Below are 19,067 nucleotides of genomic sequence, written 5' to 3' on the forward strand. Positions count from 1 at the left end.
TGGCCGCCTCGGTGCTGCTCCAGCCCCCGGCTCCACCCTCCCTTTCCAGCACAACTGAGGACTCGTGCTCCCTCTCCTCCTGCAGGGGAAGCCTCCGGAAGGCACAGAGTCACCTCCAACTGCTTTGCCACGGCTGCCTGGACTGGGAAAGGCTCAGGTGCTAGCAGAAGCATTTCCCACAATCCTTCACCCCATCGCCTCAAGCTCAATGTACTTATCAGCCCTCCCTCTGAACTACTCTTCAGACTACACCATTCCTCTCTGGAACGTTCTTATCAGTTCCTCCAGCCCCCAGTGCCAAAGCCAGATTTCCTTCCCTCACCTGCAGACAGAGGTCAAGCTCGTCCTTCCCTCCTTTCCTAACTAACTGCCCATGACACCTGCTTGGTTTTGCTGGACTTTGGCACCTTTACTCAGTCCCCTCCACCACCTGCTTCTTTCCTACCGTCCGTTACATCTGCAAATCTCTTCTGCAGTTATCTTTTTTCTCCTCACGCAACCCCCGCTTTATCAAGACTTCTGTCTCCTCCTCACACACTTTCCCAAGATAAGGAAAAGGGCACTCTGAAATTTCACCTACACTGATGGACTACCTGATGACTGAATGTGGGTTTGCCTAAACTGCACTGCAATTACCTGGGGCTGAGATGCTGTAATTCTTCTCCAGGTTAAACCCCAAGTACACAGTGATCAAAATAATAGGTTTCCCCTGACCTTCAATAAATGGGAGCCTTTTCCCTGACCGTCAATAAACATCTCATGCCTGGGAGTATGTCATATATAGGTTTTTTTCTGCAAAGGAACATATTCCTCCTAATTCATAAAAAAAAATATATATATCCATTCAATACAGAGACTGCAACCACTTAGAATCCTGTGCTACAGATGTACAGCTTTTTTTTTTAGTGTCTGAATCTAACATTTTGATAATCCCCCAACCTTAAAGGATTAAAAAAATTGATGTATTCATCTATAAAAGACTCCAGCTCTCCATGAAGTTTGTTTAGTCTGTACTCCTTTTTGTTTGTGTACTTAGTTTTCCTTGAACCCCGAAAATTCTGCATAAAAGAAAACATAAAAGGCACACAAAGCCTTGGATGGCTGGGGGCTGGACCTCACTCAGACAAGGTAAACGAGCACCTGAAACACACCGTATCTGACATTTCAGCTGTTGCAGATGGGGTTCTAAGGTCACTCTTTCTCACATGTTTAATGAAGAGCACTGCCTTCTAAGAGTTGTATAAATGCTAATGTTCGGTTATTTAAATATTGTCAGACGGCACTGCGAAACTCAGGCTGGAGACTTTCTAGTAACACAGCTGGGCAAGCTGGAGCTGCAGGCTCCTCACCCGCCCACAGACACACACGCCAGACATAGTTGTGTATCTTCGGAAAACCAGACACACAGCCACGGACGGGAGCACATGGTCACAGATGCGTGCGTGCGGAAACGGACCCTGCAGCCCCAGATGCACACGCAGACAGAGACACAGACACAGACGCTAATTCCCCCAAAGCAGAGTTCACGTACCAAGAAATGGTCTTACCTGCAGAAGGAAATCTTACCCTGTCCACAAAAACATTCGTTCATTAGCATCCCACCCACCAACTCTCTGCTGGCATCTGTGCTGGGCTGGGACCGTTCTAATGCTCAGCCTGAGACGCTTCAGGTACCGAAGGAATTTCAGCTTTTATAACCCACACAGGCTCGCCAAAATTGTATAACCACACCACCTAGTCAGAAATGCTATCCATCTGTATTACACAACAGCCACCACCTGGTTACGAACGGTTACTGCACACTTCTAATTTGGCCTGCTTACCCTCAGTCTGTAGCAGGTTTCTACGTGGCACCTGGATATTCTATTGTGGAAACCAACCAGTCGCTGGGATTACATTTCTCAAACCCATACAAACAAGGGTAATTAAAACCTATCTTTCCAAACACTCTGTTCAGATGAACAAGTCCACCCACACTGCTTTCAGCTCCATGAAAGGGGGGGGATTAATTTTGCTTCCTGGTAATTTCTCATTTCCCCCCTTGGGAGCCCCAAAACAATTGTTTTCAAAGGTCAAAGACTTTCAAAGATTAAAAATACATTTTCAAGGCATGATGTCTTCACTCCAATGATAGGAAAAGCAACGAGTAACTGCAATACGGACAGCCAAGGGCTGGAGCCCGGCTGCGTGTGGTACCCGCTGTGCAGGTCCCAGCTGCAGAGGCCCCACTGGAGAGTCGAAGCGCCTGAAGAAACACAGAGGCACGTGCCTCTGGTACCCATAAGACGGAAGGAGTCACACCCGTACTCAGACTTTGTCCTTTCCGGTCCTGACTCCAGGCCAGGGCCTGCCAGAAGCCTGGGCGGTGGGCCTCTGGGCCCCTGGGGATGTGCCGTGAGAGGGCAATTACCACCTCCATCTCCCCAACACCACACGGGGACCACAGGCTCAGAGGAGAAGCAGCCGGGCAGAAGGGGCATCCACCAGCAGCAGAGTACATCTTGAAAGATGTGATAAAGGCAAAGGAGGAGACAGGACAACCTAGAGAGCAGCCTGAGAGTGACTCATCCATGAACGATCTTAGGGAAGTCCGTGGTGGGCACAAGAGAAAGATGCCAGTTGACTGGAGGAGAGGCCACAGTAGAAGCTGAGGAGGAGGTTGGGAGCCAAGAGCTTGCAGTGTCCAGGAGCAGGAGACTCACCCCCACAGGTCGCCAGAGCACAGGTCACACGTGACACACCCAAAGCATCGGGGTGACAGGCCCAGGGAGACCAGAAGGCCCCTCGCTCCAAAGTGAACCAGGAGAGAAGACCCAGTATATAGCCTACGGAAAAAATAATCCAGTCCCTGTACCCTGAACACAAGAACTGTCCTTGGGATGTTCTATGAAGATTCTCACCTCAAAAAGGTTAAACTGCAGGAACCAAAAGAAAATTTCAATTTGGAACAAAAGAGTGAAGAATTAAAAAAAAACAAAACAGTTGTTATTTTTTTTTTTTAAAAAAAAGGGGAACAAAACCAAAAGATGACAAGCTGGGGGTGTTAAAGAAGCGACAAACACAAGTGAAAACTGGAGGAAGTAGCAGAAAACTAATGGGTGGAGGACAAGCTAAAGAAACATGGGCAGACAAGGAGAAGTCCAGAAAGGCAGTTAACAGTCCACAGATGAGAACCACAGAGGGACAAAAGCAAAGAGCAAAACCAAGACATGAACAACCTATGCTCCTTGACTAGACTTAAAGAGAACAAAGAAGCCAGTCATGTTGTAGGGCTCCCGTATACATGAAATGTCCAGACAGGGCAAATCTCGAGAGACAGAAAGTAGGTTAGTGGTTGCCTGGGGCTGGGGTGGAGGTGGGGGACAAGAATGGGGAGGGACTGTTAATGAGTTTGAGATTTCTTTATGGGATGAAGAAAATGTTCCAAACTTGAAAGTGATGGTTATGCAAGTCTGATTCACTGGAGGCCACTGAACTGTATGTGCTAAAGGGGAGAACTTTGTCGTGTGTGAATTCCATCTCGATAAAACTTTTTTTATAAAGAACCAATGGGATAGAAAATATTAAAAAGATACAGAATAAAAACCATCTACTCTGAGATTGAGAAAAATCTGAGTACAGAGATCACAAAGGCACACCAAATTCATGCAAAATCAGAGACAAAAAACCTATACTTGGTCACATCCTGGCAAAATAATTTAGCTACAGGAAGAAAAAGGTGTAGAAACATCCAGAGAGAAGGAGAAAATATTTGGTTTACTTAATAGCAATGATAAAGACGAGCCCCAGGATTTTCCAAGGCAGCATGAAAATGCCAGAAGGCAACAGAAAGTGAAGACAGAGAACCGAGGAAAAGGTTTCCCCAAAGAATTTTATACCCACACAAGCTGCCCTTAATGTAGGAAAACCAAAAAGTGCAACCTCAGATATGTGCAGGCTAAGAAAAAGGGGGTAGGGGGAGGCTGAGAGGTTGAGGTTTATTATTCCAACCACGTAAGAGGCAAAATCCAGGGAGGCCACTAATACACAGGGCTGCTAATCATGTATGCCAACCCCAACCGTCAAGGTCAGGGCAAAACTAAATAATGAAGATAAACCTAATTATAAGACTGAATGCAATGTCAAATTATTCTCTAAGCATATGCTAGGTGATATGAAAAATGTAATAACAATAAAGCAGATCAAGCAAGATTACATTAATAAAGACTGAAGACAGGCAGTAAAATCATGCTGAACCCCATCTTGCAAACAGGCAGGAGTTTTAAAACACCATTAGATCTTAGCGACAACTACTGGAGAAACAGGGGTGGGTTTTTTGGGGTTTGGGGTGTGTGTGTGTGTGTGTGTGTGTGTGTGTGTGTGTGTGTGTTAAAGGAAACCACATTAAAATTTGAAACATTACAGACTAAAACACAAACCAAACTGTAAATGAGTTAAATTCAACCTATTCTCAGATGCACCAGAAAATAAACACCAACACCCAACAATATACCTTAAAGTGACACACAAGTAAAGCAACAGTAATGCTGCCTCGTGATTTTTTAAGTAACAGACACAATGAAATCATGCTAGGAAGTAATAAATGTGGGAAAAGTAATAAATGGGGCAAACTTCACATTGGTAAAAAGTAAAAAATTCACAAATGAAGCATCATGTCAGTTTTTATTTCCAAACATTACTTCATGGACATAAAAAAGGTTCATAAACACACCTGTCTCCAAGAAGATGGGTGCAAGAGGGTGGAGGGACAGGGGCACAGGCTGCATCTCCATGTGAGTTTTCTTATCAATTAGAAAACCTGACCAATAAAATGAATAAAGCAAATATGATAGGTACCAGACTGTGCACCCCACAGAAAACAGAACCTAATTTCATTGGCTAAAGAGCATTTGTGAAAACTGACCATCATCGCAAACGAAAAGTTCAACCCCCACAAAAAGGAGCATTTATTTTTTCCTCACTGCCTGAGGATAATGCCCAAAGAGATCAAAAGAATTATTAACCAACAAAGTCTAACAACTTCAAAATTTTCAACCTTTCTCCAAAATAACTGTTGGGTCAAAGGTGAAGCTGAAACTGTAAGCACACCCTTACGAAAAGGAAGAATAAGCAATAAAATATCATACACAAAGCGTAAGAAATTAGAGAAAGAAAAATTAGCTAGAAAATAAGAAAAAAAAAATTTGATAAATACATCCAAGAAGGGTCTTGAACACACCTCCCAAGGCCAAAGCAGATAGAAACCTTCCACTCAAAAATACACAGGCCCAATTAGCTTCCCAGGCAAATGTCTCCAAGCACTAAGGAATAGTCACTTCCTATGCTACTCAGCTGCAGAGCACTGGAAAAGGAGAAAAAGACTGGTGAACCATTTTAGAAATCTAGTACCATCTTGATCTCCAACTTAACAACGAAAAGGAAAAAAACCTAGTATCACAACTCACATCAACAGGTAGAAAGAAGAAAGCCTATAAGACCAATGAAAACCAAAAAGGCTCTGGATAAAACATCATCAATTTTCAAATAACTCTTAGCACATTCGACACAGAAGAAAACAAGTCCTCCAAAAGAATCCCTATCTCATGCCAACAGCCAGTGATACTCACTCCGAAAAACCCCAAGTGGTACCCATTAAAGCCAGAAACAGATGGAGTCTGATAGCCTCCACTATAGAAGTCTGTCCTAATTCCTACAATATGAAAAAAGGTTTTAAAAGTTCTAACACTGGAGAGGCGCCGGGGTGGCTCAGTAGGTTAAGCGTCCTACTCTTGAGTTTGGCTCAGGTCACAATCTCACAGTTTGTGAGATCGAGCTCCCCCTCCCCCAGTTGGGCTCTGGCTGACAGCATGGAGCCTGCTTGGGATTCTCTCTCTCTCCCTCTGCCCTCTCCCAACTCTTGTGCGCTTGTGCACTCTCTCATAATAATAAACTTAAAAAAAAAAGTTCTAATACTAGAAATGGAAAGACAAAGTAATGATTTATAGGTAATGAGTCTAACTCAGAAAATGAGTTTAAAAACCTAGAATAAAATACTTCAGAAAGGTAGGTCATTACAAAATAAACACAGAATGGGCTCCTGGGTGGCTCAGTAGGTTAAGCTAAGCATCTGACTCTGGATGTTGGCTCAGGTCATGATCTCATGGTTTTTGAGATTGAGCCCCATGTCAGGCTCTGCACTGAAAGCAAGGAGCCTACTTAAGACTCTCTCTCTCCCTGACCCTTCTCTGTTTCTGCGCATGCGCTCCCTCTCCCCCCTCTCAAAATAAAAATAAAAAATAAAATTGGTTTAAAAAATGAACACAGAAAAAACATCTAGTTAACACTAGCATTAACTCATGATTTACTCACCTTGTAAAGTATCATATACATGCACGCACAAGTATACTTACTAGCAAAGGAGGTGGCAATACAACGATTACTTTAGTCGATTCTGTAAAGCAAGATTCTGAGTATTTCTTCTTTACATTCCCCTGATTTTTTAAGTTTTATGTCCCTCCCATTATTAAGGGACAAATCAGAAGTAGTTCAAATCTTAGTGCCTGTAAGTGTAGTAAATCTAGGACCAAAAAAATATGCAAAGCAACTAAAAGGCTAACCTTAAAACAAATACTGAAAAAAATGTTGAACTCTTCAGAAATCATTATGCATTTGAAAATATTTGATTAATGTAATCTCTGGTTTATGTTTTCCTTTTAAGGACAAAATCTGAACTGTTTTGAGAAAACATCCTTATATCTGGGTGGTTATTTCTGCTTTTCCAAATAAATGTTATATACTGACATTTTAATGTTGAAAAATGGAGTAAAACAACAGAGAAAGTTTAGGATTATCAACTGGACAGAAACTACTCTGATTCTGTAATGAGCCAACTTGGGGTGGGGAAATAATTCTGGAAACACGAAGAGCAAAGGCGCTGACTTACAGCACCCCCTAGTGTTACAACATTCAACTGGCACTTGGTAAAGTAAATTGGAAAATACAAAACGGCCTCAATAAACTTCCGGAAAATTTCAAACATACAGAAAGCTAAACAGAATTAAAATACATTTTATATACAACTTACTTCCAACTATGCATTGTTCTATGTGCAATGTCTGTATTTCATCAGAAGTGTCAGAGACCACCAGGCGTCTCCAACAAGAGTCCTCTCTCACTCAATTTATTATTTCAAAACCCCTTGATTTTAAGCTGGGGACACAACCAACAAAATTCAGGCAACATCTCCCGGCTTCCCCTGCAGCTAGATGTGACCACAGGACTATGTTCTGGCCAATGGGATGTGCATGGAAGTACGTCCTCTCCTTCCCGCTAGCCGCAAGAACCATCTTGAGCCATGTTACTAAGTCAGTATGCTAGCAACGGTGAAGCAATAAGAAAAAAAGGAGCCAGGTTACGTGACAGAAAAAAAGCTTCTATTTCATATGTGGTAATATTAGAATTACCAAAACTATACTCTTTAAAAAAAAAAAAAACGTAGGCACAGACACAATGTGGCAAAACAACACATTTTAGAATTAACCCCAGTTACTAAATTTTCAAAAGGAAATGGATCAGTACACATTTCAAACCTAGATGAATGTTATTTTCCTTCAAACGGTAGCTTCATGATCAAGGGTAAACATCTGGGTGAGATGAGTAAATTGACTGTTCACCTTGACTATCAAAGACTTCAATAAATGGGCTTGGCTTCTCTGACATTTAAAGGCTACTTGTTCATGGTCTCAAAGCATGACTCAGAATGTGTACTGACAGCACATGCCAGAACTCCAGCACTGAAAGTAAAATCAAGTTTCTCCGGCTCTCAAAGTAAATCCATTATAAAGACTGCATCCTCCAAACCCAAGATTCACATCACAGCACGGCCTAGTCAGCACCATGCAGAACACAAGGATTAGCGGGAGAAAGCACTTCACTGGGAGTCCAGAAGCCCACACTGCAGACTAAGCACAGTGGCATATGTGCAGGAGAGTCATTAACTAGTGGGTCTCACGTGTTTTGCTCTATAAAAGAAGGGTGTTGACCTACCTCTGTGGTTTCTGCACTTCCGTTTTTTGTAATGGAACAAGCATTCTCAAATCTTATTCAACGCCTGGAGAAAGGGAAAAAATCACAAGTAGGTGGGTGAGGTCATTAAAATAGGGACTCCACGCTCTTCACTGTAAAGTTTTAATACATATTTTCCAGAAATAAAACTAAAAAGTCCAGCCGGTAAATCAAAGAGCCCATAACTTAAGAGAACTTTGCTGAAAGCAGCAAGAAAACTACCCTGACCAAATTTCCTATCAGAAGCCTGCAAATGCTCCACTCCACCCTACTACCTCTTATCACTGTTGGGTTCTCCTAACACAACGCTCGGATTTTGAATGCGGGGGGGGGGGGGGGGGGGGGTGTCAAAGAGCAAGAAGGGCAAAAATCAATTACTTTAAGTCATTTTAAAATAGCCAGTTTTTACAATTTAATTATTTGGGTTAAAAATATATAGGACACACTTATCAGAACGGAGAAAACAAAAATGAAAACTGCTGAGACGATACACCAAGTTCTGATCAGGACACAGAGCATTTGGGACTCCCATACTGTCCTGGTCAGTACATAAAATGGCACAACCACTTTGGAAAAAGTTTGGCCATTCCTTATAAGGTTAAAAGACACATTTACCCTATGACCCAGTAATGTTACTCCTGTTCATTATGTAAATGTAAACTTCTGCTCGATCCAAAACGTGCACATAAATGTTTATGATGGCTTTATTTATGGTAGCCCAAACCTGGAATCATTCACCTTTAGCCAGTGAATGGATAAACCAATGTGGCATATCCCTGCTAATGAGAGGTCATCCCACACCCATCAGATAAGGCCAGTACAAAAGAGTTTAATAATACCAACTGTTGGGAAGACTGGGGATAAACAGGAAATTTTCCCACTCTCTTGCCAGAAATGTAAATTGGTTCAAACACTTGGCAAAACAATTTGGTGGCAGCTAGCAGGTTGAAGAGGTGTGTGCACTATGATCCGGCAATGTCACTTCTCAGCATCTTGACCCTGTTTTTAACAGTACATAACCAATACATCAACAGAATATAAAAGTTAAGTTCTGCTACTTAAACAGAATTTAAAAAGAGCAGTTAAAATGAACTCTATCTAGCTACTCAGGTCAGCATGCCTTGAAAACATTCCTGAATGAGCAGACTACAGAACACGTATCACATGAGATTGCTTACTTAAGGTTTTAAATCATGTAGTCAATACTGTATGTGATGTGGGTTTATGGGTATATAAACATGTAATTCAAAAGTGAAAATATCGATGCAGGGTTACCTCTGGGAGAGAAGGGAAGGAGAGGACACCAGTAAAGAATACAGAGTATCTAAAATGTTTTATTTTCTTTAAAAGGAAGGAAGAAAGGAAGGAAGGCCTAAAGCAAAAACAGCATGTTTAGATTTATTAAATCTGAGTATCTGGCATATGAGTGTTCATTCTTTGCTTTTTAATTGTGAAATTTCAAATGTAAAAAAAATCAAACTCTTAAAGGATACACAAAACAGACGCATAAAAACTGGTACAAGTAGTTGCCTGCTGAGAAGGGAGAGGCAATCAGACAAGGAGGGAGACTTAATTTCCTTGACTGTCCTCAGTACCTCTTAAATTTTGTTCCATGTATATCCATTATCTATTTTTCTTTAATTACAAACACATCTGATGTCCTCATCACCTCCAATCCCACCTCCCCCTTAGGGGGATTTTCATTTACAATCAGGCAAGGCCACTGAAGAGGCAATGGAGATTCCAGACTCCTGACTGGGCCACATTTGAGCTCCATCATCTCAAGAGGTCATTTAACCTGCTCCTCTCCAAGGGTCACGCCACTTCTAAGACCCTACCTTCTGTGAAAACACAAACCTATCCCCATAAACCAGGGAACAGGAAGCAGTTCTCCTGTGACCACAGCAGGAAAACTTAGAATCTGTTACAACAGCTCCACACAGACCATCAGTGGGATTGCCTCATTTCCTCTGGAAATGGAATAAAGTGGGCAGAGATATATTCAGATAGTTACTATTTCTCAATACTCGAGGAGGTAGGAGGGCAGGAAGCTGAGGGGATCATTTATCTGAGGACTTCTTAATGAACTAAGAAGCAGAAGTCCTGGTGGAGAGGACAGGTGGAGGATGAAACTAGAGGAGTGAACAGATGACATAAGGAACAACAACAACAGTCAAGGGTCTGGCTGAGCCCAGAACTTGGACATGGGTGATAGAAAAAGTCACTCTGATACCTGTTTTCTCTCCAGCAGAGCATGACGGACAAAACAAAACAAAACAAAACAACAACACAGAGAAGTTACAACAGCAGGACTGTGCCACTGAGGAAGGCTGGGAAGTCACCCAGACAATTCAGTGAGGAAACCAAGATGTCAGCAAGAGGACAGTCACATGACTCCCTGAGGAGTCCGCAGCAGGTAAAAAGGGTGAGGAAGGGAAGTGGAAGCCAGAGAGCACCGGAGTGCCTGAGGATCAAGAACTAGGAGATGAGAATGAGAGAGACCTAGGGAAGGACAGGATGTGTGCAGAGAAGATGCTCTCAAGCTCAAGATTCCACACGTGTCATCTGGGAGAGGACAAGGCCCAGGAAAGCGGAAGTAACTGGAAATAAAAGTTCCAAAAAAGATCCTGTGAAGGGAGGGTGAGGTTTGGATTGGAGGTGGGAGGAGCCAACAACACAGAGACAATGTTAGAAGACACAGCAGAAAGAAAAGGAGCAAGCCAGGAGGCAACATTCTCAAGGAACATTAGGAACGGTTAAGAAGTTGGTAGATGGCAAAGGTAAGGGGAGGGCGGGGCCACAGACTGGTGTGGCCTTGAAAATGGCAGGCTTTGTAAAGATGAAGGCTGGAGGTCACCGTCCGCTGTTCTCTCCATCTGGAAAGAGGGCACATCCAGGGAATTCCTACTCACATTTGAGATCTCTGGTAAAATCACCAATTCCTCAGAAAATCCTTCCCAGACACCTCAAAATCAAAATCAAATCACACACTTTGCTTTGCCATCCCCTCCAAAGCAACAACCACAATTCATACCAAGTATCCCTCGTCATTCAAATGTACGCTCTTCTTGGGCTCACTCAATGAGAAATCCACATTTTTCTTAATCTACTTGGTTCCTAAGCTTTGGCTAACAAAAAATACAACTTCAGAGAATAAAGGATACATCTAAAATTTATCCAGAGAGCCACCGAGTCAGGAAGGCTTCTGGTTCTCTGGTAAACTGGGCTTCAGAAAACCTTAACCACACACACTTAAAAATAGTCTGCTTGGGGGCACCTGGGCGGCTCAGTCACTTAAGAGTCTCTTTTTTTTTTTTAATTTATTTTTTTAATGTTTATTTATTTTTGAGAGAGAGAGAGAGAGACAGAGCACGAGTGGGGGGTGGGGGCGCAGAGAGAGAGGGAGACACAGAATCTGAAGCAGGCTCCAGGGTCCGAGCTGTCAGCACAGAGCCCAACGCGGGGCCCGAACCCACAAGCCGTGAGATCATGACCTGAGCTGAAGTCAGACACTCAACCGACTGAGCCACCCAGGCGCCCCAAGAGTCTAACTCTTGATTTCAGCTCAGGTCATGATCTCATGGTGTGTGAGTCTGAGCCCCCCAACAGGCTCTGTGCTAACAGTGTGGATCCTGCTTGGGATTCTCTCCCCCCGCTCTATCCCTCTGTCCCCTCCTCACTCACTCTCACCCTCTCTCTCTCAAAAAAAAAAAAAAAACTAAACTAAAAACATAAATAAAATAAAAATTTTTTTAAAAGTAGTCTGCTTGACTGTAAGAATTCCAAATACTGTCAAAATTTGCTTTTTATTTTTTCATTTAATGTGATTCTCACTGTATTGCTGACAGGAATATAATCATGTATAAGCTTTCTTATAAAAAATATGGAAATATAAAAGAGCATACATAAAATCAGAATCTACTGCTTGTAAATCATTCAAAAAATCCTAACACTACTGAATAATTGCTTAACATCCCTTCAATAGGCAGGCACTTGCATTAACTGCTGGTGGGAATAATTGGCTTAACATTTCTAGATGGTCATTTAACAACATCAAAAGCTCTAAAAATACACACAGCCTTTGACCCAATAATTCTATTCATAAGGAATTTAACAAAATAATTAAAATAGGCTCAATTTTTCATTATGAGAACGTTCACCTAAAAGAGTACACAGAACAATCCAGAACTGGAGGGGAAAATACTAATGTCTAAACTGGTTGGTTAAATTATGGATACATTCTTAGAATATTGTGGGGGCTTAAAATTCTGGTAACAGAAGTACCCACCGACATGAAAGATAATGTGTTGAGCGTGTCCCTGAAAGGAGGAAAAGGCGGGTTACAAAACACACTGAACACTTCCATTACAGTGTGTACATACACACATGGAAAACAGGAAAAACACCAGTGTTTGGTGATTTTGTGATTACCTCCAGATGATAGGATGACTTTTTGCTCTTTTTTGATTTTTTCTTTTTCTACAGTGTGTGTATCATTTTAAAGATTTCGTTTTTTAAAGTAATCTCTACAGTTAACGTGGTGATCGAACTCAACAACCCCAAGATCAAGAATCGTATGCTCTATCTGGGGCGCCTGGGTGGCGCAGTCGGTTAAGCGTCCGACTTCAGCCAGGTCACGATCTCGCGGTCCGTGAGTTCGAGCCCCGCGTCAGGCTCTGGACTGATGGCTCGGAGCCTGGAGCCTGTTTCCGATTCTGTGTCTCCCTCTCTCTCTGCCCCTCCCTCGCTCATGCTCCCAAAAAAAAAAAAAAAACGTTGAAAAAAAAAAATAAAAAAAAAAAAAAAAAAAAAAAAGAATCGTATGCTCTATCGACAAAGCCAGCCAGGAACCCCTATTTTCATTTTTAAACCTTAAATCACTGCCTAAGGACAGTACTAAAATAAATATGCAGGCAAGACAAACTAGGTGAAATTAAGGCACTCAAATCCTTGTAATGAGATGCTTAGCCCCTCATTTCCAAGGACTTATTGACAGCAGCTGAGTAACTAAAGAAACCAAAAGGTGTGGTCAGAAGGGAGGCACTCCAACCTTCTGCAAACTTTCAGAGTGGAGGACTCCTGATTTTCCTGTATTTCCTCACAGCCCTGTATTCTCTTCAGCTACTTCCAAAGGCTGTTGTCATCTAAAGACAGTACTGTACTGCACTTCTTCACATGTTTCTAGGTAAAATTCTTCATTTTAAAAGAAATGAGAAATATTCACTGGACCCTAAAAAAGGGGAGCACTGAGTAATATTCACTGGACCCTAAAAAAGGGAACAGAATTATTGAACCACTATGCTATACACCTGAAACTAATATAACACTATATGGTAACTACACTGGAATTAAAATTAAAAAGTTAATTAAAAAAAAAAAAAGAAGAAGAGGGATGCCAGGGTGGCTCAGTCTGTTGAGCATCCAACTCTTGATTTCCACTCAGGTCATGATCTCACAGTTGGTGGGTTCAAGCCCCACATGGGGGCTCCTCACTGTGAGTGCAGAAATTCTCTCTGCCCCTCTTCTGCTCATGCTCTCTCTCTCAAAATAAAGAAAGAAATAAACTTAAAAAATTTAAAAATTTAAAAAAAGAAATGAGAACTATTCATTGGGCCCTAAACTTCAATGTATTATAACCTAAAATTACATTTATATATAATGCAAAATTTATATTTAATATTTTTATGTATATAAGCATAAACATTAACTTATTAAAATCATAATCTAATATTATATCTAAAATCATAAGCTATAAAACATTTGTGATTCTTGGGTAAAAGAGAAAACTAGTTTAAAAAATCTGTATACATATATGTAAATTTTAAATACATTAAAAAAAATTTTTTTTTCTTCTCAAGCCAGGGAATAAATGAAATAACATCTAGAAAATACTGCCTTATCAAGCAAATTAATTGAACCGGTTCAGAACCATTTTCCAGGCAATGGGAAACCTCTCAATTTGACAGGGAAAAAAATGAGAAAGGGAAGCTGAAAAAAGCATCGTTTGATGATGAGTATATGCTATTACACAGCCCGTGAATACAAGTGGTTGTTATGAAATACCCAAAAATCCAAAAGCTTAAAAGTTGAAAACACTACTTAATGTACATAAAAACAATGTGGGCCTTGAGCCACCCAACCCAAGAGCACCAGCCCCATGGGACTACTAAGCACTTGAACCGTGGGCAGCCCAACTGAGATGTGCTGTTAAGTATAAAATACACATCAAACTCCAAAGACTTACTATGGGGAAAAAAAGCACATCTTACTAATAATTTTATATTATGTGAAACGATAATTTTTTAATATATTAAGTTATAAAACCTATTACTAAAATTAATATTACCTATGCCTTTTTACTTTGTTTACTAAAGCTACTAGAAAAATCACATATGTGACTCCCATTATAATTGTATAGAACAGTACCGGTCTAAAGAAAGTGGATACCAGGAAAAGAGAAAAAAGTTACTGCAGAGTACACAACCATGGTAATCATGACCAGACTTCCATCCAGAGAGTATGTTGTGATACTGATTTTACAAGCACACATGCACACAACACAGGCAAGGCCACGTATCTTAGCCCAAACATCAGAACGCTGTAGTACTATGCTCCACCACCAGTTCTGTAGCCTGCCCTCTGATGGAGGGGAGCAGGTGCCATAACCTAATTTCTCACACTCACAGCACCAGAAGGAGGGAGGGAGCCAGATGTGAGAAAGGCGAAAGCAGAAATCCACATGCTAACAACAAGCAGGAGCTAAAAGGTCATAAGGGGACCTGGGGGCTCTCCCCTAGAAGCTCAGAACTAGCACAAGAAACCTAAATAAAGCTAACAGGGTCTATCCATGGGGCTCAAATCCAGAGGGGCTTTGTAACTATTGAATTGCCAAGCTCTAGTTTTGTATGGCAAAACTAAAATAAAATACATTTATGAAAAAAAAATTATCATTAAAAGGAATGGGACAAAGTTATTGATGAGATTTTTCCATACCAAACAGAAAGGCAGCAAAGGACTTAGGCAATTTATCAACAGCTGGTAGTAATCCAACACTAACACATTGATTTTAAAACAAAGCCCACTGAAAAGGCCAGAGCTGTTCTAATGCGCTTGGAACCCCTTCATAGTAACGGTTTCATAGAAACCATCTTCCTTCCTTACCTTCTTATGCAAGCTCTGTGATCATCATCAGTGTTTACATAGGTTTTTGAAAGTACCCACTTTTCCCAGTAAATATTTAATTCTCTTGTTGCTACCGATCAAACTATAAACAATGCAGCATTTTATATAACATGTTTAGTTACGAGAAAGTGGGACATTGACGTCAATAGCACACAGTCTGTAAACCAAAATTACCAGACAGAGACTCTCAGAAATCACCCACTAATAAAACAGAGATTTCTCCTCACGGCTGAAAGTTTTTAATCCAGTTTCTATCCGAGTCCTTCCACATCTATGGATCAACTTCTAAAACGTGCCTGAAGCAGAACTGGGTATGGGGTCTGCAGGCTCCAGGCGCTGGGCAGAGCTGGTGTTCTTGGCTATGAATGCCCAGACAAGTGTATGCTCTTGAGAACAAAGATGAAAGGTACTAACTAGCAAACCCTCTCTTTTCTCAGTTTAGTAAACTGAATATTTAGGATCTGTACTGAAAAAGAAAAGGATAAATCAACCATTTGGCTAGTTTCCTGAACTGCCAAAAGTCTCAGCACTGAGATGGAAATGTATTATATGTGAAGCCATCTGCCATCTCAGTGGACAGATTGGGACAACGAGTCAATCATAGAGACATGATAGATATTTCCCAAACTGTGCATGAGCACTCGGAGAAAACAGCTCAATAGAGCCTGAAATGGTCAGAAATGAATTTGTGGAAATGGGATTTGGGGTCAGCAGGAAAGTCCTGAGTGGAAGGCCACCTTGGAGACCAAGGCAGGCAGGAGTACTGCAAGTCTCGAGGCCATGAAAACAGCTTAACCATAGCTCACAATGGGAGGTGGAGGACGAAAACAACTTGCAGGGTCAAAGGAGTCTCAAAAGTCCAATGTAAATGCAACATGGTTTTAATGAGACATCAGTTTCTGGGCAGGTGAGGAGAGAGAGTCCACCACTAGAAAAATCTCAAGATGGAAGGTCAAGAAGCTACTGTGTTAATCCAAGTATAAGGATCTTGGCAACTGGGGTGACAAAAGGGATGACAAAAAGGGACGGATAGAGTGAGTGATTTAAAAGAGAAAAAAAAAAAAAATCAAAGATCGGGTGTCAAAGAGGACCTCTAGAAAAAGAACAAGTTTGTCTCCTTTAAATAAGTAAGGAAATGGGCTCGACAAGGTAAGTAACGAACGAGGTCTGGACATGCTAAATTTGAGCTGGGGGTGGCATGTACATCTGACAAGTGCCCACCAAAGACGAGAGATTTGAGGAAAAAAGCTCTGTGCACAAACAGAGGAGAGAAAGAGATGTGTGAATTGAAATATAAAGATGGTTAACAGAAACTCTGAGAGCTGGGAGACCATGTATTCTGCAGGTATTCCCAGAGATATTCACCTCACCTCCCTTGTGGTAATAAATATTACTTTTAAGAAAGTATTATAAAAAGGCCCCAAAGAGCCAAAATAATGTTGAAAACGAAAACCAAAACTAGAGGCATCACAATTCCAGACTTCAAGCTATAAAAGCTGTAATCATCAAGACAGTATGGTACTGGCACAAAAACAGACATGTAGAGGGGCACCTGAGTGGCTCAGCTGGTTAAGTGTCCGACTCTTGGGTTCAGCTCAGGTCATGATCTCACAGTTTCATGGGTTCAAGCCCCACATTGGCCTCTGCACTGACAGTGCAGAACTTGCTTGGGATTCTCTGTCTTCCTCTCTCTTGCTGCCTCCTCACTCATGCTGTCTCTCAAAACATATAAACTTTTAAAAAATTATTAAAAAAAAAAAAAAAAGACCAATGGAACAGAAGAGAAAACCCAGAAATGAACCCACAAATATATAACCAACCAATCTTCAACAAAGCAGGAAAGACTATCCAACGGAAAAAAAACAATCTCTTCAGCAAATGGTGCTGAGAAAACTGGACGGCACCATGCAGAAGAATGAAACTGGACCACTTTCTTAACCATACACAAAAATAAATTCAAAATGGATGAAAGACCTAAATGTAAGACAGGAAACCATCAAAACTCTAGAGGAGAAAACAGGCAACAATCTCTTCGACCCTGGCCGCAGCAATTTCTTACTACACATGTCTCCAGAGGCAAGAGAACAAAAGCAATAATGAACTACTGGCACTTCAAGATATAAGGCTTCTGGAGGCGCCTGGGTGGATCAGTCGGTTCAGCGTCCAACTTTGGCTCAGTTCATGATCTCACAGCTTGTGGGTTTGAGCCCCGCCTCAGGATCTGTACTGATAGCTCAAAGCCTGGAGCTGCTCTGGATTCTGTGTCTCCCTCTCTCTCTCTGCCCCTCCCCTACTCACGCTTGCTCTCTTTCTCTCTCAAAAATAATGTGGAAAAAAAATTAAAGATAAAAGCCTTCTGCACAGCAAAGGAAACAATCAACAAAATTAGAAGGCAACCTACTGAATGGGAGAAGACATTTGCAAATGACATATAGGATAAAGGGTTACTATCCAAAATCTAAAAAGAACTTACCAAACTCAACACCCAAAATACAAATAATTTAGTGAAGAAATGGGCAAAAAACATGAACAGACACTTTTTTCAAAGAAGACATCCAGATGGCTAACAGACACATGAAAAGATGCTCAACATCACTGATCATCAGGGAGATACAAATTAAAACCACGATGAGATACCACCTCACACCTGTCAGAATGGCTAAAATGAACAACTCAGGAAACAACAGGTGTTGACAAGGATGTGGAGAAAAGGGAACCCTCTTGCACTGTTGGCAATGCAAACTGGTGCAGCCACTCTGGAAAACAGTAAGGAGGTTCCTCAAAAAATTAAAAATAAAACTAGCCTACAACCCAGCAATTGCACTACTAGGTATTTATCCAAAGGATACAAAAACACTGATTCGAACGGGCACATGCACCCCAATGTTTATAGCAGCACTATCAACAATAGCCAAACTATGGAAAGAGCCCCAATGCCCATCAACTGACGAATGGATAAAGAAAATGTGGTGTATATATACAATAGAATACTACTTGGTGATGAAAAAGAATGAAATCTTGCCATTTGCAACAATGCCGATGGAACTAGAGTGTATTACGCTAAGCAAAACAAGTCAGTCAGAGAAAGGCAAACATCATATGATTTCATTCATATGTGGAATTTAGGAAACAACAGATGAACATAGGGGAAGGGAAGGAAACATAAGAACAGAGAGGGAGGCTAACCCTAAGAGATTCTTAAATACAGACAACAAACTGAGGGTTACTGGAGGGGTGTTAGGTGAGGGGGATGGGCTAAACGGGCAACGGGCCTTAAGGAGGGCACTTGCTGGGATGAGCACTGGGTGTTATATGTAAGTGACAAATCACTAAATTCTATTCCTGAAACCATTATTACACTATATGTTAACTAACTTGGATTTAAATAAATATAAATTGAAAAAAAAAAAACGTATTACATACAATTTGATGACAGCTTAAGACAACAACTTGGGGCGCTTGAGTGGCTCAGCTGGTTAAGCATCCGACTTCAGCTCAGGTCATGATCTCACAGTTTGTGAATTCGAGCCCCAAGTCAGGCTCTGTGCTGATGGCTCAGAGCCTAGAGCCTGCTTTGATTCTGTGTCTCCCTCTCTCTCTGCCCCTCCCCGCTTGCACTCTCTCTCTCAAAAATAAACATTAAAAAAAGAAAAAAAGAAAAAAAAACTAACAACTTCACATAGAAAACAAAAAGTGGAAGAAATCCACAAATGTTCACGGTGGTGTCATTAGGTGGTGAGACCAAGGCTCTTCCTAAATTCTTGGAATTTCCCTTTAAGAGCAAGTATGGACTTTCTATTAGAAAATGAAAATAGGGGCGCCTGGGTGGCTCAGTCGGTTGA

General features: G+C 41.4%; 1 protein-coding gene across 3 annotated transcripts in view; it reads right to left on the reverse strand.

Moving 5' to 3' along the window:
* SLC23A2 (solute carrier family 23 member 2) overlaps positions 1-19,067 on the reverse strand; it is a 133,783-nt gene that overhangs the window by 87,057 nt on the left and 27,659 nt on the right. For 2 of the 3 annotated variants that reach the window (XM_049651097.1, XM_049651095.1), the window contains one exon: positions 8,026-8,089. The exons of the other annotated variant lie outside the window; for it this stretch is intronic. The gene's annotated coding sequence lies outside the window, so the exon portion shown is untranslated. The remainder of the gene's footprint in view (positions 1-8,025; positions 8,090-19,067) is intronic. 3 annotated transcript variants of the gene reach the window in all.

Source organism: Panthera uncia, assembly GCF_023721935.1.
Source record: "Panthera uncia isolate 11264 chromosome A3 unlocalized genomic scaffold, Puncia_PCG_1.0 HiC_scaffold_11, whole genome shotgun sequence".
In the NCBI taxonomy this organism is placed as follows: domain Eukaryota; kingdom Metazoa; phylum Chordata; class Mammalia; order Carnivora; family Felidae; genus Panthera; species Panthera uncia.